This window comes from Lactuca virosa, chromosome 2 (genome assembly GCF_052849685.1).
Source record: "Lactuca virosa cultivar CGN04683 chromosome 2, Lactuca_virosa_CGN04683_v6, whole genome shotgun sequence".
In the NCBI taxonomy this organism is placed as follows: domain Eukaryota; kingdom Viridiplantae; phylum Streptophyta; class Magnoliopsida; order Asterales; family Asteraceae; genus Lactuca; species Lactuca virosa.
The window spans coordinates 48,008,538-48,036,188 of NC_136427.1; positions in this window are offsets into that span (position 1 = coordinate 48,008,538).

Genomic DNA, 27,651 nt, shown 5'->3' on the forward strand with positions numbered 1-27,651 from the left:
ACCTAGTCCTCAGCTACTGAAAGATTCCCAATAATATCAACTAGCTACCTCATGGATATAGTCACATGCAACAGAGATCAAATAATCCTTTGAGTAAAAGACTCAATCCTATAACGGTTGGACTCATATGAGAGCTGCGCAATAGGGTAAAGTCCATCACTCTAAGATTATCCAGCTTGTGCCACATGTGACTTAACATATTCACTTAATAGCTAGCTCACAATACTAAGAGCCTCACAAAGCACAAAGCAAGCAGCATTTGGACAATGGAAAAATCTAACCAACATACTCTAATCAAACCATTCTATCCTCTTATCAAGAATCTATATTGGCATGAGATTCTAAGACTCACGCAATCAGGCATAACCTAAACAGGCCATCCTATCACTGACTGATCAGTACTAGCATGCAGGTCTACAAGCACATATAATAGGCATATAAGGCATCCTTCCTAGATCCTTAGCCCAAATCTAGCATGCAATTCACATATTCTCAATTCATATCATAACGTAACATAACATAACATAACATGTATGGGTATCTTGGGTAAAAACAATTTGAGCTCAGCTGATTGCACGCATCACACTCCTTGTTCTTTATAAAAATTCTTTATTTTAATTTTAGGCAAATTATTATCTTGTAAAAATATTTCAAACCCTCGATTAGAGTCCAGACACCCCCCAAGGTGTGTCCGAATCCCTCAAACCAAGGCTCTAATACCAACTTGTAACATCCCAAAATTCATGACCAAAAATTTCATTTTTAATAAGTAATTATAAAAGCCAATAGTAAGCATATCAATAGTGTCGGCTCATTTCATAATCGAAAAACAGTATGTTAATTAACCAAACATGTCATAGAAAATATTATCAGAGTACAACTCGTAAAGATCTCATAATATGGAAATCATAGTGTGATGCACTGCGATTATGCCGGCTCCTTTCCTTTCGAAGAACGATTACCTGAAACGAAAACTGTAAACCGTAAGCACGAAGCTTAGTGAGTTCCCCCATCATACCACATACCATACAAATAACATACTATCAGGCATATCTGGGTGCCCGACCTACCCCTTTGGTCTCTTTCAACCGGTAACCGCCTAACATATATGGGTGCTAGCCTACCCCTTCGGTCTCTTTCAACCGGTAACCGCCTAGCAGATCTAGGTGCTGGCCTACCCCTTCGGTCTCTTTCAACCGGTAACCGCCTAGCATATTTGGGTGCTGGCCTACCCCTTCGGTCTCTTTCAACCGGTTACGGGGACTATTTCACCCCTACCACTACCACATAACATCCTAGCCTATAAACGCCAAATCACACACTGCCTAGCATATCAGGGTGCTGGCCTACCCCTTCGGTTCTTTCGACCGGTAACGAGGACTATTTCACCCCCTCCTCCCACTATCACATAATATCATAGCATACTAGCATGTAAAGCATAACATATAGTGGCATACCAGACAATTATTACAAAGACAATCACCTCTACTATAATCACCTACTAGTGGGTTGGCATTGGTGCCTTAGACCCACTTCTACTGGAAGGTAACTCACCTCGAATGTTGAAGCTCGCTACCCGAACTCCCTAGTTGTTGCCTTGACGGCTTCCCAAACCAACAATTTCCAACACAATATGCAATTAGCAACTAAGTTCTAAACCATGAACCATAATCCAATCTTGGGGTAAAATGACCATTTTACCCTTGGCCCAACAAGACCCATAAATAAGGCCCAAGCCCAAAACCAATAAGGTCTAAAACCATAAGATCCATTAAAGCCCAATATATGGTCTAATTCCCAATTGGGCCCATCCCTTCTTATGGGCCTCAACCCAGGGCCCAATAATGCTTTTCTAGTCCAAAAGGTCCAAGTCAAAGTCGAGGTCAACGCTCTGAGTCGACTCAACTCGTTGAGTTCTCATGAATCTCAAAATAGTGACTTTTCGCATCAACTCGTCGAGTACTCCCTCAACTCGTCGAGTTTTTCCTTTTCAGAGTCGGGACATTTTAAGAACAACTCATCGAGTTCTTTAGTCTGTTAAGCCCTTCTTAATGGATTAAGCTCCTATCCTTCAGATCTAAGCTCCATACTTCATATTCATACTGAAAATGTCCTTTTAAGGGTAAAGTTTCCAGCTTTACCCGTTAATACCCTTCCTTAATGGATTTATCTGAAACCCTAACTCTTTAAGGCCTAGATCTTGATCCAAAAGCCATTAATACTTCAAGCTAAGGCATACAAAAACAGAGATCTATACCCTAGATACTACATGAACACGTAAAGCCTCTGACTTTCTCCCCATGCATGGCCTTTTGGAGCTTAAAAGGCCAAAATGACATCCTAAAGCTTGCATGGGGCTTCAATGGCCATAAAGTTTGCACCTTTATCCCATGAAAGCCCTTCAAGGTCCTAGATCTGGAGATATACTCACTTGGGACGTCCATTTCCCAAGGATCATGCTAATTGGGCCAAAAACCCAATAAAAGTGAAAATGAAGAGATCTAAGTAATCATTAAGCAAGTTTGAGACTTGCTTACCAGAAAATGCTGCAAATAGAGTGAAGTTTCTGGATCTATAATCTCCTTCTCGACTCCTCAAGGTTCTCCTTCTTCCACAAGATTCACACACACAAGATTCCTCTAAAAAATGACTTACATGCTCACACAATGCATTAGGGTTTCGAGATCTAGGGTTTGGGACTTGGAGGCTGGAAATGTGGTCAGCCTATGGAGGTTAAAGTGTTTAAGTATGGTGCAAAACCCTTAATATTAGGATTTCATCTTTCAGCGCCAACTCGTCGAGGTGGACCTCCCCAAGTCGTCGAGTTGATCTTCTAAAATGCGCATGGCCCATATTTCCTACTCGTCGAGTTTTTACCTTAAACTCGGCGAGTTGAACTTTAGAATTTATGTTTTATTTCCATAATTACCCCTCTAAATTCCGGGTGTTACACTATAATATTTTAGTGTTTTCTTTTCTCAAAACTACTTAATGCAAAATTTTAGTTTTTCAGATGCATTAATTAGCGTTGCAGTTTGAGCGGTTTGATTGGGTTGACAGTTTACACATTTGGAACTAAGGTATCATCTGACATCATATAATAATTGAATTGAACTCATTTATTTTACATTAGATGCACTAAAACTGAATTGAACTCATATAATCTATGCCCTAAATTTCGGGATGTCACATTACCTCCCCGTTAAGGGAATTTCGTCCCAAAATTATTAACTTCTAGGTTACTTTGTGCTATTATTAAGTATTTTCACTAGTGGAGGGAGCGTCTCTTGACAAGTGTGGATACTTCTGTTTCATTTGGTCCTCGTGCTCATAAGTAAACTTCGGCCCTCTACGAGAGTTCCATCAGACATTTACTATAGATATGAGACTTTTCTTGAGTCTTTTTATCTCCCAATCGATTATCTCCATTGGTTCCTCTACGAAGTGAAGCTTAGTGTTGACCTGAATCTCATCGAGTGGAAATACGAGGTTCTCATCAGCTAGGTACTTTTTGAGATTACACAAGTGGAAGGTGTCGTGAACTTTGGTGTGTTCTTGAGGTAATTTGAGCTTGTAAGCTACTAGACCAACCGTTGTCAGGATTTTGATTGGTCTGATGTAACATGGGTTTAGCCTTCCTCGGTTTTCCAAATCTGATGACTCCCTTTCGATGGAGCAACCTTTAGCAGGACACGGTCTCCGACTTTGAATCCTAATGGTTTGCGTCTGTTATCAACATAGTTCTTCTATCAACTATGAGCGGCTTTTAACCGTTCCTTTATCTGAACAATCTTTTCCTTTGCTTCTTGAATGATTTCCAGACCAGTAAATAATGTATCCCCAATATGTTTTCTAGCTAGTTAGGTATCTCCAACTTCTGCCCAACATAGCGGTGAACGACATTTGTGCATGTACAAGTCCTCAAATGGAGCGACCTTGATGCTAGTGTGATAACTATTGTTGTATGAGAATTCAACCAATGGTAAATGAGTATCCCATGCATTACCGAAGTCTATCACACAAGTGCGGAGCATATCTTCCAAAGTTTGTATTGTTCTTTTGCTCTGGCCTTCCGTTTGAGGATGGTATGCTATACTCATGTTTGGTTTTTGTCACACCCCCAAACCGAAACGGCGGAAACGTTCGGGGGCGGAGGACGTCATGTGTAGTATCACAACATTTGAATCATAGTAATCAAAGCAACAGCAACCATTGTATTAATAGTATAATGTTTACCTTGCATTTGAATCATACACGATTGACTACAAAAGTAAATGCAAGTAAAGACTCGAAACTACAATGCTCCGTCTTCTTGAACCCGGTGCGTGTACCTGTCTACTAATGTCCTGAGAATACAAGTAGGTTTTGAAAGAGTATCAGCAAAAGCTGGTGAGTTCATAAGCTTTTGTTTTAGAAAACTGTTTTTTGTTCTTTCGAAAGGTACGTTATGTTTCTCCAAAAAAACTTATATCTTCTAATGTAATGAATGTATAAACCTTAGGTAAAAATAATTTTTACCAGTTCCTCCTGCGAGTACTTAGTGTATACAAATCATTTACAATCCAGATCACACAAACAATCGATTGTGTGGTTCTGCCCCAAGCCCACAACCAAACAAGGAACAGGAAGTGAGGCGGAGGCCACACATTCCACTGGTTGTCGGATCCTTATGTACATAATCCTGAAGTATGCACTAGATACTTACAAAGTTAACTGTATTTATCCTTTGACATCTGTTGAAAGTGTTCCTCAAGAAAATCCAATATTTTCTTATGAAAAGTATGATTAAACCCATTCTTTCTATAACTTCTTGGTTCATACTAGTTACGTATAAACCAATATCGAATAGACGGTTAATTGTGTGGATCTGCCCTAAACCCACAACCAAACAAGGAATAGGGAATGAGGCGGAAACCACACATTCCACAGTCTATCGGAAATTCTTGATACATAACCCGAATGCATAAACTAAGGAATTATAGAATTAATAATGAATATTCGCTAATTGAATAATTAACCGGTTGTTGTAAGTACTGATGTTTATCCTAGAAAATTCTATATCTTCCCTAAGTGTAAGTTATTGAATTATCTGTTCCAAACCAAATAGTATAAGCATCTACCATACTTATGTTGTTTAAACATTGTTCTGTTTGAAAACAAATATGAATACCTTTGTATGAATAACCTTGTATGAAAACCTTTGGATGAAAAACCTTTGTATGAATACCGTAGTGTGAATACCGTAGTGTGAATACCCTCCTGCGATCACTTAGTACATACGAGTTATAGAAATTTGGATCGAACATACAGTCGATTGGGTGATTCCGCCCTAAGCCCACAACCAAACAAGGAACAGGAAATGAGGCGGAGATCACACATCCCACTGAAAGTTGGATGTTAATTTCATATTACCCTAGTTTATATACTAAGCGATCACATGATTACTAACCCTAGTGACTGTTTGTTAGGTGTATTATTATGTGAACGAGTTGTTGTTTCAGCTTTGGATTCTTATAACCATACTATGGACGATCAACAATACGACGTACCCGAACGTACGTCGATAAAAATGACGTTTGTCACCCTAGGTTGACTGTAGCTAATAGTCAGGGTGCGGGATTGTCACTCCCGTATAGATCTATACACAAACTCATGCTCTCCCTCTCAAGAGACTCTGGTTACAGGTCGTCTCACAGTGTTGGCTCTCTCAACGAATTCACGAATAATACTATGAAAACCCTTTTTGTTATGAAAATAATATCTTTTATTTCATGATTCATAAATTTGTTTCCTCTGTTCTGAAAACTGTATTTGTAATGTTTGTAATTTAACATGTTTTGTAAAACTGATTTCAGGTCTAGTAGTGACGATGCTTACCATGTATGCAAGTTCTATGTTCAATGTATACTGGTGATAGGAAAATATAATAAATCAAATTATAATTTAAACACAAGGTTACTTGTGCTTTTACTTGTATTCCCCCAGCTGAAAACATTAAAAACTCGGAAAATAGAGGGGTATGAACTCACCGTTAATTGTGTGTAAGCGTCGAATCAATGAACTTGAAACGAAGACCCTCGAGTTGTTGTACATGGCACTTAACGGAATCCTAATAACAATTAAATACATATATGTATCTAAATTAGTGATTTCATTAAATAAAGTGTTGGAAAACACTTGCTTTCAGTTAAGGAATGTTACCGGGACTTGAGTGAATCGAGGAAAGCGGGTTTTCAGCCTAATGTACCACTCAGGGAGTGTGTACGGCCGTGAAAGGGAGTGTACGGCCTTTGAAGGTGTATGGCTGTGGACGAGTGTGCGGTCAACGATCTTGAAGGTGTACGGCCGTACACTCAAGAATAAGAGTGCTGGAATCGATGAATACGTGTCCTAGATGCTCCGAAATGAACCCCCAATGGTGTTTTTCGATGTTTTATGGAACAATAAAGGTGCTTTTAGAGTGTATGGTCGATAGTTTAGAGAGATAAGTAGAGGATGTTCAGCCAGAAAAGTGTAAATGAGGGGGCAGGGTCTCGTATTTATAGGGGTTTTTGTGATCGGTGGTGGGGTCCACCCGACATGGGCCGTAAACGAGTGTAAGGCCGTACACGGGTGTACGGCTGTGAACCCAAGTCAGGCCGAGAATGGTTGTCTTGATTTACGGAAAACTCAAAATTTCGCGTAGTTTTGGTCCCGACTCATATATGAAGCTCAATTTTATAACAAAATGACTTTCCAAGCCAAAGGAATTCGACGGGACTCAATAAAAATCCAAAATTTATTAACGTTAATTGGATAACGGAAATGGAAAAAAAAGGTTCGGGTTGTCACATCCTCCCCGCGTTAGAGGGAATTTCGTCCCGAAATTCGGATTCCGAGTGGATGGTTAAGGATAAGGAAAAGAGACGGTTACTTTGGTTCCATTCAATCCTTGCGCTCTTTCAATGAATTCAGATCCTCGCTGGTTGCTTCAGCGGATCATCATTGATGGGTGCGTTGTTCAGATCTGTGATGGGCGTGTAGGGTTAGCTTGCTCAACTATGTTCATCCAATTGGTAGGATGTCCATTCGTAGATCTGAGTAATTTTTTCCTGAAGTTCATGGTAGGACTCATACCTGCTCCACCTACCATTGTATCATGTACACAAGTCGTATATAATTAAGATTGATAAGACGGTCGGATGGGTGACTTTGCCCAGGTCCACAACCAGACAAGGAACAGGAGATAGGGCGGAAACACACATCCTAAGTCCGTAGAATCTTAATTATACACTACCCTCGCGTGTACATTTAACATCAATAGGCTAACCGTATTTGTCCCTAGCCTCTGTACTTGAAATTTACTTGCTGCGCGAGTGGTATTTCCGGAATGGTCTGCCGAGGATGCTTAAGGAAGGTTACAGGAGGATACCGTACTCCTCGCATGATTACTTAGGAGGTTTGAAGTGAGAGATGATTCCGAGGTTCGCATCTAGTTTGTCGTTATGAGTGACGAGAGTTTTGTTATTCGATCGGTTTATAGCAAAGGGTCTCCTCGGTGACACGTGGGTTTGGTACAACGTTGACTCAGTCGGACTAAGCGGGATGACATCGTAGGATCGCGTGTTAAGTTAGTTCGGAAGGAGCGTTATGTTAGAACATTGGTGCCTCTGGGTGTTTATTTTTGGTGCTTTCTGTTTTGATCCTGATATTACTACTACAATAGTTTTGTATTGACTTACGTGTGTATTAACTGAAAGATTGTTCTCGTGAATGATACTTGATATTATGATCCCTATCCAGTCTCTCTATAATCGCTTGGTGTCTACAAGTCATATATAATTAAGAGTGATAAGACAGTCGACTGAATGACTCTTCCCTAAATCCACAACCAGACAAGGAACAGGAAATAAGGCGGAATCACGCACTCTATGTCTATTGGTCCTTAATTATATATGGCCCTACTGTTTACACCAAGTCATTATAGCTTTCCAGAAAGAGTATTTAGTTGTACATAAACTATGTGCTTTGTTTAAACGAGGAACATAATATTATGGTTAGAACTTAATTGTGAGACGGTTTCCTTGAAAATGTAGGTTTGGGAGAAGATTCGAGTTGGAAGAAGTACCGCTGTTCTCAGGGGTTTCCGGGGTAGACTCTCCTGCAGTGATCATTAGCATTCCTCCCTCTTCACCAGGGTTCCTGACTAATGGACAATCTCTCCTGAAGTGTCCCGTTTCACCACATTCGTGGTAGGTCTGACTCACTTCCTCAAATGGGACTTGAGAGATTGTTCATGTCGGTGCCCTACCGAAGCGGATGGTGTGTCCCCTTCTGAGGCAGTTCTTGCAATACAACTTCTGACACCTTCCGATATGATGGAAGTTGCACTTATTACATTCAGGGAGGGTTCCAGCGTTGCTATTTCCAGGTGCTGGGGTGGTTGGTGTCGTAGCAGCGTAGGCTGCACCTGTCTGTTGTCCCTCGGAGGGTTCTTGTGTTGAGTGTTTCCTATTTCTGCTCTCGGGCCTTTGATTATCATCACCTCCTTTGGTTGACCCATGAACGGGGTCCATTATGCCTTAGCGGATCCTATAGTCCACCAAAGTTCGAGCCAGGCGTTTGGCACTGTCAAACGTAAAAGGTTTTGCTGCTAATACGTTTCCTTGGATTGGAGAAGGTAGTTGTCACACCCCAAAACCGGAATGGCGGAAACGTTCGGGGGTGGAGGACGTCATGTACAGTATCACAACAATGCATAGTAGTAAACAAGCAACAACATCATCCATTGCATTAATAATATAATTTAATACAAGTGTGTTCTGTCAAGTTTAATAGACACTAAAAATATGAATCAAAATAAAAGATGAGTCTTGAACGAGCTCCATCTTCTCAAAACTTGGCGCCGGTACCTGTCTACTGGTGACCTGAGAATACAAGTTATTTTGAAAGAGTTTATCAGCTTTAAAGCTGGTGAGATCATAAGTATTTTAGTGTCATTGTTTGTATGAAAGTGTTTGTAAGTATGTGATGTATAAGTTTGTAATTGTTTGAACTCTCCTAGAAAACCCTATGTTTCCTACTAAAAGTATCCTTCTACCAAGGCATCTAGTGTCTGTGTGTGTCTCTTGTAAGAGTAAGTATTTTCCCAAATCTGACTATCATTAACCAAAAATATAGTTTTTACATTACTGTTTATTGTGTGAAGATCACCAATTGAATGCAATGGGAAAATGAAATAGTACTGTAGTGTTGTATTAAGTAACTACTGCTGTACTAACTACCTTAAACCAATTGTTATTTAAAGTACCATGTGATCGGCCTGTACCCTGCTACCGACTATAAACACGACGATGTAAGACGTCGGAAGAAATGACGTTTGGCACCCGTAGACTTGCAAGTCCCACTGTAGCGAGCAGCAAGGTGTAGGATAGTCAATCCAGTATAGATCTATACACAAACTCAAACGCTCCCCACTTAAGGAGATTCTGGATACAAAACGGGCCATGACAGGTGATGCCATGTCCCGTTACGTGGCTCACATAACTGTAGTAATGTTCTAGTATATGTATGTGCTAGCTGTATTGTGTGTTCTCTCTCTGTCTAGCATGTATGTATATTCTCTCTGTATGGTATTGTATGTTCTCTTTGTATGGTATTGCATGTTCTCTTAGTATGGTATTGTATGTTCCCTCTGTATGGTATTGTATGTTTCTCATCATAGTATTCTCTATCTGTATGTTATTGACTCATGTATGAACTGACTCTTTGTATGTTTCACTGTTCTAGTAATAGTATTAGTATCTCCCTAAACTATACCTATTATAGCTTACTAGTAATGTTGTTTGAATGTATGAACATGTGTGTATACCTTTGCTACCCAAAGGTATTGAACTGAATGAAAGAAGGAACTTTTATATCTATATACATATACATAATATATAACTAGGATTCAAACGACCTTCGGACAAATAACCTTAATACCCTAAGTCCACAACCAAACAAGGAACAGGAAGTAAGGAGAGTTATCAGTCCTAAGTCCTTTTAATCCTACTTATATAACTATATCTATATAGATACACATTTATAAGAATATAAGTTTAAAAGAGTTTAATAAAAGTATTTGATATGTAAAAGAGTTTGTAAAACAGTTTGAAGTAAAACAGTTTGGTAATACAGTTTGAAAAGTAAGAAATCCACTTGTTTGGTAGTTATTAATCACATGTGATTGATATAATAACTATAATAGTTCAACTTGTATTCCCCCCTATAAAAGCATTTAAAATCATTTAAAAGGTTGATTAAGGGGTATGAACTCACCTGTAGTGAGTGGTTTGGATGAACGGATGGTATAGGATGCTAAGTGTCAAGTGAAGACTTGAACACACACAAAGATCCTAGTTAAAATATAATGACACATATATATATCCAATTAGTCATTAAACAACCAATTAACCAATTTAAGACATCCTAAGACATGTAAAACACTTGATTTAAGTGCTATAAGTACTAAGGATTGCATCTAAGGGTTGTAGGACTTGGCTATTGAGTTTGGGGTCCAAGGGTAAACTCTTTATGAGTTTACGGTTTTGGGACCAACTCCCTTGGAGTTTACGGTCGTAAACCCATGAGTTTACGGCCGTAAACTCATGGTACTTCTACCATTTTGTGTTTTGAAGCTTTAAAAGTCATAAGAAGCATTCCTACTTCAAGTCTAAGCCTTTGGAAGTGATTAGGGCATCATTTCACCCCTTTGTGGAGTTTACGGCCCATGGACCATTTCTCCATGTGTTTACGGCCGTAAACCCATATGGTTCATGGTCTTTTTGATGTTTAAAGTCCTAAGCACATCAAGGTTGGGATCTAGACTAGTGTCCAAGGCTTGGTAAGGGACTAGGGCACACTTTGGCCCCTTCATTAGGGTTTACGGTCCAAGAACATGTTGGACCGTGAACACCTTTGATCTTGTGTTTCTTTGTGTTTCCTAGATGATCTAGAAGTGTAACAAGCCTTATAACAAGCCAAGGTAAGAGTACTACTATGTAGAAGCTTGAAAGGGTATTAAAAGTCCAAGAACACTAGTGTGTGTTCTTGGTGTTCTTGGTGAAACTAAGAACACTTGAAGATCTACACAAATGGAATGATTTCACGGATGAAATCATGTAAGATCACTAGTTTAAGTAAGATATCAACTTATTAGGGCAAGAAACACTTACAAATTTGAAGATCAAAAAGGAAAATCGGATGATACTTGAGAGGATTTGAGTTCTAGGTTTGAAATTGTGAAAAAGTGTTAAAAATGACTAAGTGTCACTTTTATACCCCTTGGGGTTTACGACCGTAAACATCATGTTTAGGCCGTAAACTCCAAACTCTTGGAGTTTTGGGACTTTATTGTTGCACAATAAACCCTAGGGTATCCTCTCTCCAGTTATCTCTTGAAGTACTAAATTTTAAAACACTCAAACTGACTCTACACAGCTCAAAAGTTAGCAGAAACAGTTCTGACTTCTATTGAAGTGACTGGTTGTACAAAATAGAAATTTCGTGTTGTTACATCCTCCCCCCGTTAGAAGGAATTTCGTCCCGAAATTAGAGTTTAAGCAAATAAGTAGTTACAAATAACTAAGTAAAAAGACGAGGATATTTCAGTTTCATCTGATCCTCTCGCTCCCAAGTGAATTCAGGTCCTCGCTTGGCGTTCCAGCGAACCTTCACTATCAGGATACGGCTTTGTTTCATTTTCTTGACCTCCCGGTCCATGATCTATACAGGTTCTTCCATGAAGTTGAGGCTCTCGTTGATCTCGATCTCGTCGAGTGGGATTACAAGAGTCTCATCGGACAGACACTTTTTCAAGTTCGAGACGTGGAAAGTAGAATGTACGTTACTGAGTTCGCGGGGTAAGTTATGTTTGTAAGCTACAGGGCCGATTCTTGCGAGAATCTTGAAAGGCCCTTTGTATCTTGGATTTAGCTTTCCACGCTTTCCAAAGCGTATTAAGCCCTTCCAGGGTGAGACCTTCAATAGAACACGGTCGTCCTCCTGGAATTCCAACAGTTTCCTTCGTTTATCAGCGTAGCTAATCTGTCAGTCTCTAGAGTCTTTCAATCGTTCACGAATCTGAACGATCTTCTCTGTCGTTTCCGGAATGATCTGCGGACCCGTGAGAGTGCTCTCAGGAACTCGTTCTTTAGCTAACTGGGTATCACCCACCTCAGCCCAGCACAGAGGGGATCTGCACTTTCGGCCATAGAGGGCCTCGAATGGAGCAACCTTTAAGCTCGTGTGATAACTGTTGTTGTAGGAAAATTCGACAAGGGGTAAATGAGTATCCAATGCTTTCCCAAAGTTGATCACACAGGCTCGCAACATATCTTCCAATGTTTGGATAGTCCTCTCACTTTGTCCGTCGGTTTGTGGATGGTAGGCTGTACTCATGTCCAGCCTAGTTCCTAGGGAACTTTGTAGCGACTGCCAAAATCTCGAAGTGAATCTACTATCTCTGTCTGAGATAATGGATATGGGAACATCGTGCAGTCGTACAATTTCCCGTATGTAAGTTCTTGTAAGCTTCTCCATCTTGTCTGTTTCCTTGATAGGCAGGAAGTGTGCGGACTTGGTCAATCTATCGACGTTGACCCATATGGTATCAAGTCCACCCGTTGTCTTGGGCAACTTGGTTATGAAGTCCATAGTGATCCGCTCCCACTTCCATTCCGGTATCTCCGGCTGTTGTAGTAGACCGGAGGGTTTCTGCTATTCGACCTTGACCTTAGCGCAAGTAAGGCATTTACTCACGAAGGTAGCAATCTCTGCTTTCATGTTAGGCCACCAGTATAGCTTTTTAAGATCCAGATACATCTTATCTGAACCTGGGTGGACAGAATAACGAGTGTTGTGCACCTTGTTCATGACCAAGTCTCTGAAGCCACCGTGTTTCGGTGTCCAGATCCGATCCATGAGATAATAAGCTCCGCCACCCTTGACTTCCAAGTTCTTATCCATCCGTCTCAGGGATTCACTCGCCACATTTTCAGGTTTCAAAGCGTTGAGCTGAGCCTCCTTAATTTTGTGTGGACAAGTGTGAATGGATAGTCATGGTCAATGATTTGACTCTACGACCAGAGTATTCTTTCCGAATTAGGGCGTCAGCTACTACGTTGGCTTTACCCGGATGATAACGAATTTCGCATTCGTAATCACTGAGTAGCTCGAACCACCGTCGTTGTCTCATGTTGAGCTCCTTCTGGTCGAATATATGTTGTAGGCTTTTGTGGTCTGTAAAGATAGTGCTTTTTTTACCATACACGTAGTGTCTCCAGATCTTCAGAGCAAACACAACTGCTCCCAGCTCAAGATCGTGTGTGGTGTAGTTGACCTCGTGTGTCTTTAGCTCTCTCGAGGCATAGGCGATGACCTTACCTCGTTGCATCAGAACACAACCGAGCCCTTGATTTGACGCATCGCAATAGACAATGAAGTCTTCTATCCCTTCGGGGAGGGATAGTATTGGTGCGGTGCACAAGGCTCGCTTGAGCGTTTGGAACGCTCTTTCCTGCTTCTCTTCCCAGTCAAAGGCCACACCCTTCTGGGTCAGTGTTGTAAGAGGTTTCGCAATGCGGGAAAAGTTCTGAATGAACCTGCGATAGTAGCCAGCGAGGCCTAGAAATTGACGAATTTTTGTAGGTGTCTTCGGTGCTGACCAGCTCTCAATGGCCTTGATTTTGGAAGGGTCCACGTGTATTCCCTCTTCGCTAACCACGTGCCCTAAGAATTCGACTCTTCGGATCCAAAATTCGCATTTTGAGAACTTCGCATAGAGCTTCTCCGATCGTAATGTTTCTAAGACTAGTCGCAGATGATGACTATGTTTCTCCTTACTACGGGAGTAGATGAGTATGTCATCGATGAAGACGATGACGAACTCATCCAAGTAAGGACGACACACCCTATTCATTAAATCCATAAATATTGCGGGCGCATTTGTTAATCCGAACGGCATCACTATGAATTCGTAGTGCCCATAACGAGTTCGGAAGGCTGTCTTCGAAACATCCTCCCCTAGCACTCGTAGTTGGTGATATCCGGATCTTAAGTCGATTTTTGAAAAGAAGTTCGCCCCTTGAAGTTGGTCAAATAAATCGTCAATTCGAGGCAGAGGGTAACGATTTTTGACGGTCAGTTTGTTGAGCTCCCTGTAGTCGATGCACATTCGAAACGATCCGTCTTTCTTCTTGACGAACAAGACTGGAGCTCCCCAGGGTTAGAAGCTTGGTCTTATAAAGCCCTTGCTGAGCAGTTCGTTAAATTGACAGGACAGTTCTTGCATCTCTGCAGGTGCTAGACGATAGGGCGATTTGGCTACGGGAGTAGCCCCTGGAACCATGGTTCTAAAAAACGCGCCATGGCGCGCCTCAAGGCGTGCCATGGCGCGAGGCGTGGTGTAGCCGTTACAAAAACGTCCAAGGCGCGCCTTATCGCGATATGCCGCGAGTTTTTTTCAAGGCGCGAGTATTTTTTGTTTTGTTTTTTTTTTTTTTGAATTTTTTTATCGGGCCTAAAATAATTAAGTTTTTGTTAACTTTTTATATTAAATACTAATATAACACTTTTAAAAACTTGATATACTTGATAAAAATCAATAATTATATGATTTATCTCTTTTAATATATATAAAATAGTCACGCCTTGAAAAACGCCATGGCTCGCCAAGGCTTGTCCTCGCTTAACTTTTACCTTGCCGCCAAGTCACGCCTCATGTTATTTAGAACCTTGCCTGGAACTAAGTCGATTCTGAACTCGACTTGACGTTGCGGAGGTAATTGTGACAACAGTCAAAATTCGAGTCGGTTCTAGATTTGAATAAACTTAGTTGCACATATAGGCACGACACATAATAGACTTAGTAACTAGAAGCTAAGTTATAACCTATTAGAAACTTGGAAACAATTAGAAACAATGGATAATGTGCTTAGATTTCACATTGATATATGAATTCTACTACTACTTAACTGTAGTGACTATCTATATTTGGGTCACTCTTTGACTCGAACACCTTTTCATGAATCATATATACACATCATGCACTTGACCTAGTAGTAGAAATTAGGTCAAAGTCTCATAGAAACTTAAGTCAAAGTCAAAGACTAGGACTAATATACTTGATTCCTCAAATTTCGCTTGAATCTCGGAATCACTACATAGAATGCCAATAAACCGATAAAAATAAATTACAAACATTATTTATAACTATAAAAGAGTTATAATACCATCAGATAATTTGAAGTCTCAAATATTCAATTTATTTTGATATTCAAAGTTTATTAAACTCCAAAACCCTAAAAGCCCTAAAACCTAAATTTTATAAAGTTTAACATCAAGAATTTTATAAAATTAGTTATGAAACTTATAATATTATCTTAAAATAATTAAATTCAAGGAAATATAATCAAGGAAATAAAAATTTAAGTCATTAACATTTACCCTTAATTTATAAGTCAAAAATCAATATTTTATGAGTAAAAAACTATATTAAGGTGCATATTTTATAAAAATTTGGTGTTTTTATAAAATAATTAGAATTTTATAAAAATGGAAGAGTGACGGAACCTCTCTCCTCATCAAAATTCGTCCCCCCTCTTTCCTAGGCACCCTCTTCCCAAAATTTTTAATCCTTCACTTCACCCTCACACTCCATCTTCTCTCTCACTCTACCCCTCATTCTCTCTCACACTCTTCATCACCACCACTCCATTTCTCTCTTCATTTTTCTATACCCACGAAATTTTCCAGAGAATAAGTCCAAGAACACACCTCAAACTCAAAATCTTCATCATCTAGTGGTGTTCATTAAGGTAGAACACGGTTTCCTTTCATTTTCCTCCATGTTTTCAGGGTTTTTCTTGCATTTCCTTCTTCTTCTACACCTTTCTCTTAGAAAATTTGTGTGAATATTCATTCACTTCAGTTTTGATGATGATGGTGGTAGATTTTCATCAAAAACATCTTGCATGTTACAAAATGGTGAAGATCCATGACCTAAACCTAAGTCAAAACCATGGAAATGCACTTTTCTATATGTTTTGGTGGAAAAACACCACATGCACCCTATGTTTTATATCAAAAACGATTTTTGAACATTTCAAACTCATGAATGATCTTCAAACCAACATGCATGTGATGATCTTCAAGCTAATATGCTAGATCATCAAAGTATGTTGTTAAAAGCTTTCAAATATGTTCATGAAGGATTTATTTCCAAATAAATATCTAAAACTCCTTTTCTGACCAAACCGCTTTAGATAATTTGAAAAGGTTATATAATAATTTTCGCAGCTTATACTCTCTGTGGAAGACTTAGAAAAATATTTTCAGAATTTTTCATAATGTATTCCTATTTTTCCCCGATTTTTGTGTATATTATGGACTAAAAACAGGAAACATAGTTCTGCTTATCCAAAATTCATAAAAATTTACCAGAACACCTTATAGTACATTAGGAGGCTACATAAAATTTTTTATGACTTTTCCCTTCTGTATACTATTTTTCTCCTATTTTCTATGATTAAATACACTTAAATACACAAAATCAGATTCCAGTAGATAAAAACCACATTTGGGATTTTTCCCAGATTATTTACACTGTACATGAACTTTACAAAATTTTTGGTAATTTACTTTAACTGTTTAATAAGTATTCTCCATTTAATGATTATTTAAGAGGATAAAACAAAGAAAAATAGAAAGACTAATTGAAAAATATCTTTTATATTTTTCACAGCTTCTACATGTATAATAAAAGTGTTACAAAAATTTTGGGCAATTTTGGAAACTGTTTTCTATTTATTTCAATTTTTGTAAGAATAAATGCTCAAAAATCATAAAATTAGGTTAAACAGTTTAGAAATCAATTTTTATATTTTTCCCAACTTAATAATGTTTAATAACAATATCGCAAAAAGTTTGGGTAATTTTGGAAACTGTTTTCTATTTATCCCCATTTTTATTAGAATAAATGCATAAAAATCATAAAATTGGGTTAAACAGTTTAGAAACCTCTTTTTATATTTTTCCCAGCTTAAGTATGTGTAATGACATTGTTATAAAAAGTGTGGGGTATTTTCATAACTGGTTTCTATTTTTCATGAATTTGTATCTATTTAGAGAATTAAATATGTGAAAAATAGTTATACATATTCATAATCCATGAAAATTTATCTAGAAGTCTTTTAGTACATTTAGAACCTAAATATGAAGTTTAGTAATTTTTACTAACTGTTTAGTATTTTTCATGATTTTATGGTTATTCAAGAAACTAAAATCGTGAAAAATAGTCAGACAAATAAAAAATTCAAGAAAATTTATGTTAAGGTCTTTGACTTCAATTAAAACTTAAATGCAAAGTTTGGGAAAGTTTAGAACTAAATTGATTTAGTTTTGAATATTTAATCATTGGAACACCTCTAAAATGTTAAATATTAACATTTCAATAATGGAAATTTTCCACTTAAATTGTTATATAACAATTGATTCTTTGAAACTTAATTTCCACAGAAAAATGTTTGTAACTTATCAATATTAAATTTTGAAACATTATTGGCATAATTCTATTATAGTAGTAAATATACTAGTGTTAGATTTCGATTAGAGACTCACTAGCGAATACCGTTATTGTAGGAATCGGTAGTGGTACACGTGGAACGTAGTTCAAGGCACCATTTGCATCATCTAAATGCATTGTGAGTATTCACGCACTCCCCTATTTTTGGTTTTTATGTTTTGGGGTGGAAAAGCATGTCCCGAAAAATTATTATTTGAATGTTGTATTTAAATTGATTTGTATGAAACATGATTGCTATTTTATTGCTATGTCTCTCTATGTATGTCTATGCAACACGGAACATGAGAACTTATCGTACTAAGGCCCTTCCCTTATCTCTAACCATTAACTCTTTGAGCCAATGGTCATTATGGATAGTGCTATTAGGAATTGACAACTCCTCACTTGCCCTATTGCTGGAGTGCATGATACCATATTCATCTATGGAACGATAAGCATAGATCTTGATAGGGCTTCAGTCATAGGTTTGGTTGAGACTCGTTGTTTGCTCATACACATACAAACTCGTTTCTCGTTATAGCAATAAACTTGTTATTAATTATAGCAATGAACTTTGTTTCTCATTACAACAACGAACTTTTATTACTGAAAACTTATATACATGTTTTAGCAATGAAATTGTTTGCTCCTTGTAGCAACGAAATTGATTGCTCATTTTAGCAATGAAACTTGTTTACTCGTTTGAGTAACGAACTTTATCTTCCATGAGAATATGAATATTGCATCTTATTTGGGCAACATACTTTATCTCTCATGATGACAAAGAACTTTGTTTTTTACAAACTTATTTACTCATTTTAACAATATACTTTTATTATTGGAAACTTTTATCAAAACTTTGATTTCAATTCATGGAACCAATATTATTTTGTTTATCTGTGAGTACTCACCAACTATTTTTATAGTTGACACTCGTTTTATATGCTTTTTCAGGAATCATCGAGTAACTGGCACTTAGGGACACTTCACTTTTAGGAGCATTCGCATGTGTTGTATTTCAATTTACATTGTAATTTCTTTTAAAAGTTGTTCAAACCCATCGTAAATTTGTAATGATTTTTAATACTATGGTTGGTGTTGTCTTTTAACTTTTGCTATGAAACCCTTTATACTGCCACGCCTCGTGTTTCCGCTTTAGCGGGGTGTGACAGGAAATGGTATCAGAGCCGAAGGTTATAGAGAATACCGGTTTTCCTTTGGAAAACCACAACTATAGCCAAAAAAATTTCTAAGCGTTTTTAAAATATAGAACATACTACTGGTATAACTAATTCGAGTACGCATTATTGGACTTTAATTAAGTATAGCCTGGCCAACTATGCTTAATTAAGGAAAGTTAATGTGAGGCTGGAAACGGTTATAGTAGAATTATGTTCAAAACAATTTTCAACTTAAACTTTTGAAAAACAAAAAATTTTCGGTGTGCGTACGGGCATTGCATATTATAGGCATTCATCTAGATACACTTAGAAACTAAGTTCATTTTTATAACAATGCCTTTATTTAGAAATAATCTTATCCCTTATCAAGTGCTAGGTTAACCACTTAGGTTATATCACTAGCCACTCTAGGAGCAATGCACTTAGTACTGAGAATGAGTATTCCTCGGTAGCTATTGACTTTAGATGTAAGGTTAGTAGCTAGATATACACTAGTAATAATCTTAAGTCGAAACCTATACCAATTATTCCTCAATACCTCTTCATCGTCTTCGTACTAGAGTTACAACTAGGTAATCACTTGGATACCATTGGTGGGCATTCCGGATTCGACTCACAAGGAGACACAGAGGTTTAACCCATACGTGAGACCTTATTACTACGCTACAATTTAGCTTTAGGTTGTTTCCACCTTCAGGTTAAAACTTAACATAGGATATCCCTTTTGACCTCTATAAAAGGCCACGAAACCGCATTGACACCATAAAACGTTTTTCAAACAATTTTCTTGCCCTTTATCTTAGGGAAAAAGACATCGGTACTCGTCTTATACTCGCCTTGTACTCGCCTTAGTATTTAGGTACGATCAGCTACACTAATATACTTATTCCTTACTTCTTAATCTTCCATCGAAAAATTATTTCGCTTCATCGGTTTTATTTATTATCAATAAAATATTTTATAACCACTTCAATCAACTTAGTAGACATTTCTTAACAATGTAAGCAATATTCTCGCTAAAAATCTTTTGACAACCTGCTTTAACTTAACACTTTTCTTCAAAACTCAATTTAACCATTATTGGTTTTAACCTTGCTATTTCAATTTTATTTCAAATCCATTTCAATGGATAGATGTGTTTTTAAGGGCATATAAACCATTTTAAACCTTGCTTACCATTTTGACACGTTTTCGAAAAACTTAGAAACATTTTCTTTTATAAAAGTGTTTAAACTCTATGCTATAAAACTTAAACATATAACATTGAAGTCCTATTATGTGTAAAAGCTTCATCGGATCTTCAAACCACATTTGTTTTAAGACTTTTGACTACTTCCCCATTTAGGCATCGTACTTTACTTAAATGTATTTTCTTGAAACCCAACATGGTATTTTTACAACTTTCTAATCCAAATGTGTTTACAAGACATCACTGATGCCTACATTTCAAAACACACCTTATTTGTTTATTTTATTTCAAATTAGTTTTATAATCTGTGTTTATAAAACTTACAACATTGCAAAACTTAGTGTTCACTTTTAAATTTCCAGTGACACCTTCAACAATGTATAATTACTCTTCTAAATCTATTGAGTCTTTACCTTATATGTTTTAACTATTATTGAACTCCATTCTAAAAAAGTCAAATTGTCAGATTTTCAACTACCGTTTGTAGTGTTTCTTCTTTTTCACAAATGGAGTTTAACTTAATAAGGTAACTCGTGATTATTAGCAAACATTCTAAGACTCTCACATGTCTATTTAATCATCAATATACATCAAATATTAAAGTTTGAAATATATCTCAACCTGGTTTTAATCTACCTATAGGTATTGTTCTTATAATTTTAACAATAACAATCATTGCCGCCGCTACCTTCCTTTTTCTTTCCCCCGCACTTGATTTCTTGCTCTCCTTATGATTTTAGATCTCGCATACCCATAATAGTAACATAATACATTGTCTAACTTTGTTTCTGTCTATTTTGCTTCTCCTGGTATCATGTTTGTACACATACATACTAGAAGTCTATCCTTTCGTTTTGAGCGATTAATACATGTATAGCTGTGAGGAATAATTTTTATTTAGTCAACTTTGATATATTCAGTTACGCCTTTTTATCATATACATCTTGTTTTTATTTTGAAATCTCTATAAACAAGTGATCCTTATTTACATTTGCTCTTTCGTTCTAAATTCAGAAACTTGATATAAAATGCAATTTTCATTGTATTTTTCCTTATAATTAATACACAAGATGAATACTCTTATGCTTATAATTTTTCTATATCCGGAAAATATATGTGAAGGATATGTATCCTTATGTTTCTTCTTTTCTTTAAATACATCAAGAATTTTGAATTTTACTATTATCTATTCTCTAAATGATTGTTTTTGTAGAAACACTAAACTATGAATGCCCTATTTTGAAGATTGACATTTTTACACCTTTCTTAAAATAGTAATTTACTTTGCAATTTTTCAGTGAGTTCCTAAACTCTCAAGCTTGTTTTCATAAGTATTTTGACTCCTCGTAAACTTAGATTTGTCATGACTTAGACAATTAGTCAATTTTTCAAATACCGTAATATCAATAATTTCAATAATTTTTTTTCCCTTAATGACGAATTAAACCTTTAACCTTAATTAATCTTTATGTTATTTTACTACTTCGTTTGATCGCCACACATGTATTTTCGTTATCTTGGAATTATTACATATTTTGATAATAGTGAGATTAATTATCATTTCTAAACACACATTTTAATGACAGTGAGATTTTTTTTATTCACTTCTAAACACTTAAAATGCTATCTACACAATGTAATTTAAAATATCATAAACTTTCATCGCTTCCATTTGCAACAATGACTCTCTAAATATATTTATTCTTCGAATAAGGTTTTATTATTGTAAGAGTAACCGTAGTAGTAATTATAGCCTCGGAGATGCTCAATCATTTCGTAATTTATTTTGTCGACGACACTTAATTAGCCTTTACATTTGAGATGTACCAAAACTTCGTTGCCTACCCTTAGTACGTATTTTTAGGAACTTACCCTCAATCGCTTCTCTTTCATTCGTGCTACCCCTTCTTATTTCAAAATATATCTTTTCCAGATGTAGTAGCCAAAACGGAAGTGAACAAATTGTTCCTAATCTCTTCTTTATTAGGCGGCGAATTTACACTTAGTGCTAATTTAGAACGCGACTTAAGGATCAATGCGGCTTTAACGCTCAGTGCAGTTAGTGCTTCAGCAAAACTTATAGCTCTCTTAATTCAGATAATATCTAACTAGATGATCTTTTTCAACTAGGTCGCCATGTTTGGATCATGATTTCCATGATCCTAATTTCTCGCAATTTAAATTGTAGAACTCGAATTAAGGAAACATTAATTTGACTATAGCTAAAGAATTGGGTTCCTCCTTTGAGGAAATAAACCCGAAATAATCAAAGAACACTGCAAGTCACCACCTCTCCAGCTATATAATTGTATTCGACTGAGTTCTAATGGAATACGTCACGAATTGAATTTTGGGGCGAAATTCTTTTAACCGGGGGAGAATGTGACAACCGTCAAAATTCGAGTCGGTTCTAGATTTGAATAAACTTAGTTGCACATATAGGCACGACACATAATAGACTTAGTAACTAGAAGCTAAGTTATAACCTATTAGAAACTTGGAAACAATTAGAAACAATGGATAATGTGCTTAGATTTCACATTGATATATGAATTCTACTACTACTTAACTGTAGTGACTATCTATATTTGGGTCACTCTTTGACTCGAACACCTTTTCATGAATCATATACACACATCATGCACTTGACCTAGTAGTAGAAATTAGGTCAAAGTCTCATAGAAACTTAATTCAAAGTCAAAGACTAGGACTAATATACTTGATTCCTCAATTTCGCTTGAATCTCGGAATCACTACATAGAATGCCAATAAACCGATAAAAATAAATTACAAACATTATTTATAACTATAAAAGAGTTATAATACCATAAGATAATTTGAAGTCTCAAATATTCAATTTATTTTGATATTCAAAGTTTATTAAACTCCAAAACCGTAAAAGCCCTAAAACCTAAATTTTATAAAGTTTAACATCATGAATTTTATAAAATTAGTTATGAAACTTATAATATTATCTTAAAATAATTAAATTCAAGGAAATATAATCAAGGAAATAAAAATTTAAGTCATTAACATTTACCCTTAATTTATAAGTCAAAAATCAATATTTTATGAGTAAAAAACTATATTAAGGTGCATATTTTATAAAAATTTGGTGTTTTTATAAAATAATTAGAATTTTATAAAAATAGAAGAGTGAGGGAACCTCTCTCCTGATCAAAATTCGTCCCCCCTCTTTCCTAGGCACCCTCTTCCCAAAATTTTTAATCATTCACTTCACCCTCACACTCCATCTTCTCTCTCACTCTACCCCTCATTCTCTCTCACACTCTTCATCACCACCACTCCATTGCTCTCTTCATTTCTCTATACCCACAAAATTTTCCAGAGAATAAGTCCAAGAACACACCTCAAACTCAAAATCTTCATCATCTAGTGGTGTTCATTAAGGTAGAACACGGTTTCCTTTCATTTTCCTCCATGTTTTCAGGGTTTTTCTTGCATTTCCTTCTTCTTCTACACCTTTCTCTTAGAAAATTTGTGTGAATATTCATTCACTTCAGTTTTGATGATGATGGTGGTAGATTTTCACCAAAAACATCTTGCATGTTACAAAATGGTGAAGATCCATGACCTAAACCTAAGTCAAAACCATGGAAATGCACTTTTCTATATGTTTTGGTGGAAAAACACCACATGCACCCTATGTTTTCTATCAAAAACGATTTTTGAACATTTCAAACTCATGAATGATCTTCAAACCAACATGCATGTGATGATCTTCAAGCTAATATGCTAGATCATCAAAGTATGTTGTTAAAAGCTTTCAAATATGTTCATGAAGGATTTATTTCCAAATAAATATCTAAAACTCCTTTTCTGACCAAATCCGATTTTTCCTAGATTCCCATCAACAAAATAAGATGATCTGTAAATTTCCAGGAAATAATTCATTTTTCTAGAGTTATTATAATTAATGCAAGAAAATAGGGCAATAAATCATATAAAATACTTTCTGGGGTCTATAAATCCTAGTTAAATTCGTGGACGACCCCTATGCTAAATAATGATCCCTCATTAAGTTTCATCGATTGTTGTTACTGTTTAATATGGTTTTGAATTTTCTTTTTGTTTAGCCCCAATAAATCATAAAACCGCCTTAGATAATTTGAAAATGTTATATAATAATTTTCGCAGCTTATACTCTCTGTGGAAGACTTAGAAAAATATTTTCAGAATTTTTCATAATGTATTCCTATTTTTCCCCGATTTTTGTGTATATTATGGACTAAAAACAGGAAAAATAGTTCTGCTTATCCAAAATTCATAAAAATTTACCAGAACACCTTGTAGTACATTAGGAGGCTACATAAATTTTTTTATGACTTTTCCCTTCTGTATACTATTTTTCGCCTATTTTCTAAGATTAAATACACTTAAATACACAAAATCGGATTCCAGTAGATAAAAACCACATTTGGGATTTTTCCCAGATTATTTACACTGTACATGAACTTTACAAAATTTTTGGTAATTTACTTTAACTGTTTAATAATTATTCTCCAATTAATGATTATTTAAGAGGATAAAACAAAGAAAAATAGAAAGACTAATTGAAAAATATCTTTTATATTTTTCACAGCTTCTACATGTATAATAAAAATGTTGCAAAAATTTTGGGCAATTTTGGAAACTGTTTTCTATTTATTTCAATTTTTGTTAGAATAAATGCTCAAAAATCATAAAATTGGGTTAAACAGTTTAGAAATCAATTTTTATATTTTTCCCAACTTAAGAATGTTTAATAACAATATCACAAAAAGTTTGGGTAATTTTGGAAAGTGTTTTCTATTTATCCCCATTTTTATTAGAATAAATGAATAAAAATCATAAAATTAGGTTAAACAGTTTAGAAACCCCTTTTTATATTTTTCCCAGCTTAAGTATGTGTAATGACATTGTTATAAAAAGTGTGGAGTATTTTCATAACTGATTTCTATTTTTCATGAATTTGTATCTATTTAGAGAATTAAATATGTGAAAAATGGTTATACATATTCATAATCCATGAAAATTTATCTAGAAGTCTTTTAGTACATTTAGAACCAAAATCTGAAGTTTGGTAATTTTTACTAACTGTTTAGTATTTTTCATGATTTTATGGTTATTCAAGAAACTTAAATAGTGAAAATTAGTCAGACAAATCAAAAATTCAAGAAAAATTATCTTGAGGTCTTTGACTTCAATTAAAACTTAAATGCAAAGTTTGGGAAAGTTTAGAACTAAATTGATTTAGTTTTGAATATTTAATCATTGGAACACCTCTAAAATGTTAAATATTAACATTTCAATAATGGAAATTTTCCACTTAAATTGTTATATAACAATTGATTCTTTGAAACTTAATTTCCACAGAAAAATGTTTGTAACTTATCAATATTAAATTTTGACACATTATTGGCATAATTCTATTGTAGTAGTAAGTATACTAGTGTTAGATTTCGATTAGAGACTCACTAGCGATACCGTTATTGTAGGAATCGGTAGTGGTACACGTGGAACGTAGTTCAAGGCACCATTTGCATCATCTAAATGCATTGTGAGTATTCACGCACTCCCCTATTTTCGGTTTTTATGTTTTGGGGTGGAAAAGCATGTCCCGAAAAACTATTATTTGAATGTTGTATTTAAATTGATTTGTATCAAACATGATTGCTATTTTATTGCTATGTCTCTCTATGTATGTCTATGCAACACAGAACATGAGAACTTATCGTACTAAGGCCCTTCCCTTATTTTCTAACCATTAACTCTTTGAGCTAATGGTCATTATGGATAGCGCTATTAGGAATTGACAACTCCTCACTCGCCCTATTGCTGCAGTGCATGATACCATATTCATCTATGGAACGATAAGCATAGATCTTGATAGGGCTTCAGTCATAGGTTTGGTTGAGACTCGTTGTTTGCTCATACACATACAAACTCGTTTCTCGTTATAGCAATAAACTTGTTATTAATTATAGCAATGAACTTTTTTTCTCATTACAACAACGAACTTTTATTACTGAAAACTTATATACATGTTTTAGCAATGAAATTGTTTGCTCCTTGTAGCAATGAAATTGATTGCTCATTTTAGCAATGAAACTTGTTTACTCGTTTGAGTAACGAACTTTATCTTCCATGAGAATATGAATGTTGCATCTTATTTGGGCAACATACTTTATCTCTCATGATGACAAAGAACTTTGTTTTTTACAAACTTATTTACTCATTTTAACAATATACTTTTATTATTGGAAACTTTTATCAAAACTTTGATTTCAATTCATGGAACCAATATTATTTTGTTTATCTGTGACTACTCACCAACTATTTTTATAGTTGACGCTCGTTTTATATGCTTTTTCAGGAATCATCGAGTAACTGGCACTTAGGGACACTTCACTTTTAGGAGCATTCGCATGTGTTGTATTTCAATTTACATTGTAATTTCTTTTAAAAGTTGTTCAAACCCATCGTAAATTTGTAATGATTTTTAATACTATGGTTGGTGTTGTCTTTTAACTTTTGCTATGAAACCCTTTATACTGCCACGCCTCGTGTTTCCGCTTTAGCGGGGTGTGACAGTAATCCTGGGAGTTCTTCTGGAAAGATGTCGGGAAAGTCGCGTACTACTGGAATGTTCTGAATGTCTTTCGTTTCTTGGCTCACATCAACCACATGAGCAAGGAATGCTCGGCATTCCTTTCGCAAGAATTTCTGGGCTTGAATGCTCGAAATGATAGGAAGGTTCGTGCCGGGTTTGTCGCCATAAAGTACTAGAGTTTGGCCAGACGGCAGATTAAGGCGTACAGCCTATTCGTAACACATGATGTCGGCACGATGAAGACTCAACCAATCCATGTCGATAATGATGTCGAAACTTTTAATTGAGAACGGCATCAGGTCGATCGAAAATGAATGGCTATCTAGTGTTAGGGTACACCCTATAAATATACTGCTAGTGCTCTCCGTCTTTCCATTAGCCATTTCTACAGTGAACGGTTCTTTAAGTGCTCGTGATTTTTGCTTAAGTAAGTGAGCAAATTTTTGGTTCACGAAACTCCTCTCCGCTCCACTATCAAACAGTATGCATGCGTAAGAGTTATCGAGGAGAAACGTACCAGTGACCACTGTGGGGTCGGCAACCACCTCCTCGTGGCCTAGGGCCAGAACCCTTCCTACTCCACCGGCTTTCACTGCCTTAGGGCAGTCCCTTATGTAGTGGCCCACCTCGCCACAACCGTAGCAAGCTTGGCCCACTCCTGCACCGGGGACTTGGTTGATTGGCCTCGCCGGAGCTTTCCAGAAACAGGCAGTGTGCCCCTTCCTGTTGCAGTTCAAACACTGCATTTCCCGGCAGGCTCCTGTGTGGTGGAAGTTGCACTTGTTGCACTTTGGGCAAACTTCCAACGTACTGCTTTACCGGAGCAGCAGCAGTGGCAGGTGCTATCGCAGCATGTACTGCCACGACCTGCTGCTTTTTGGCAGCCTTCTTCTTCTTTTTGTCATCCCAGAACTTCCGCTTGGAATCAGCTGTCTTGGAAGGTTCTGAGATGGACAGGGTTGTTGTTGCGGCCGGGGTACGAACCCCATGGTCTATAAGGTGCTGTGCCAATCGCTTGGCACTATCGAATGTAGTGGGGTTTGAAGCCAAAACATTTCCCTGGAATGGAGGCACAAACCCCCATATG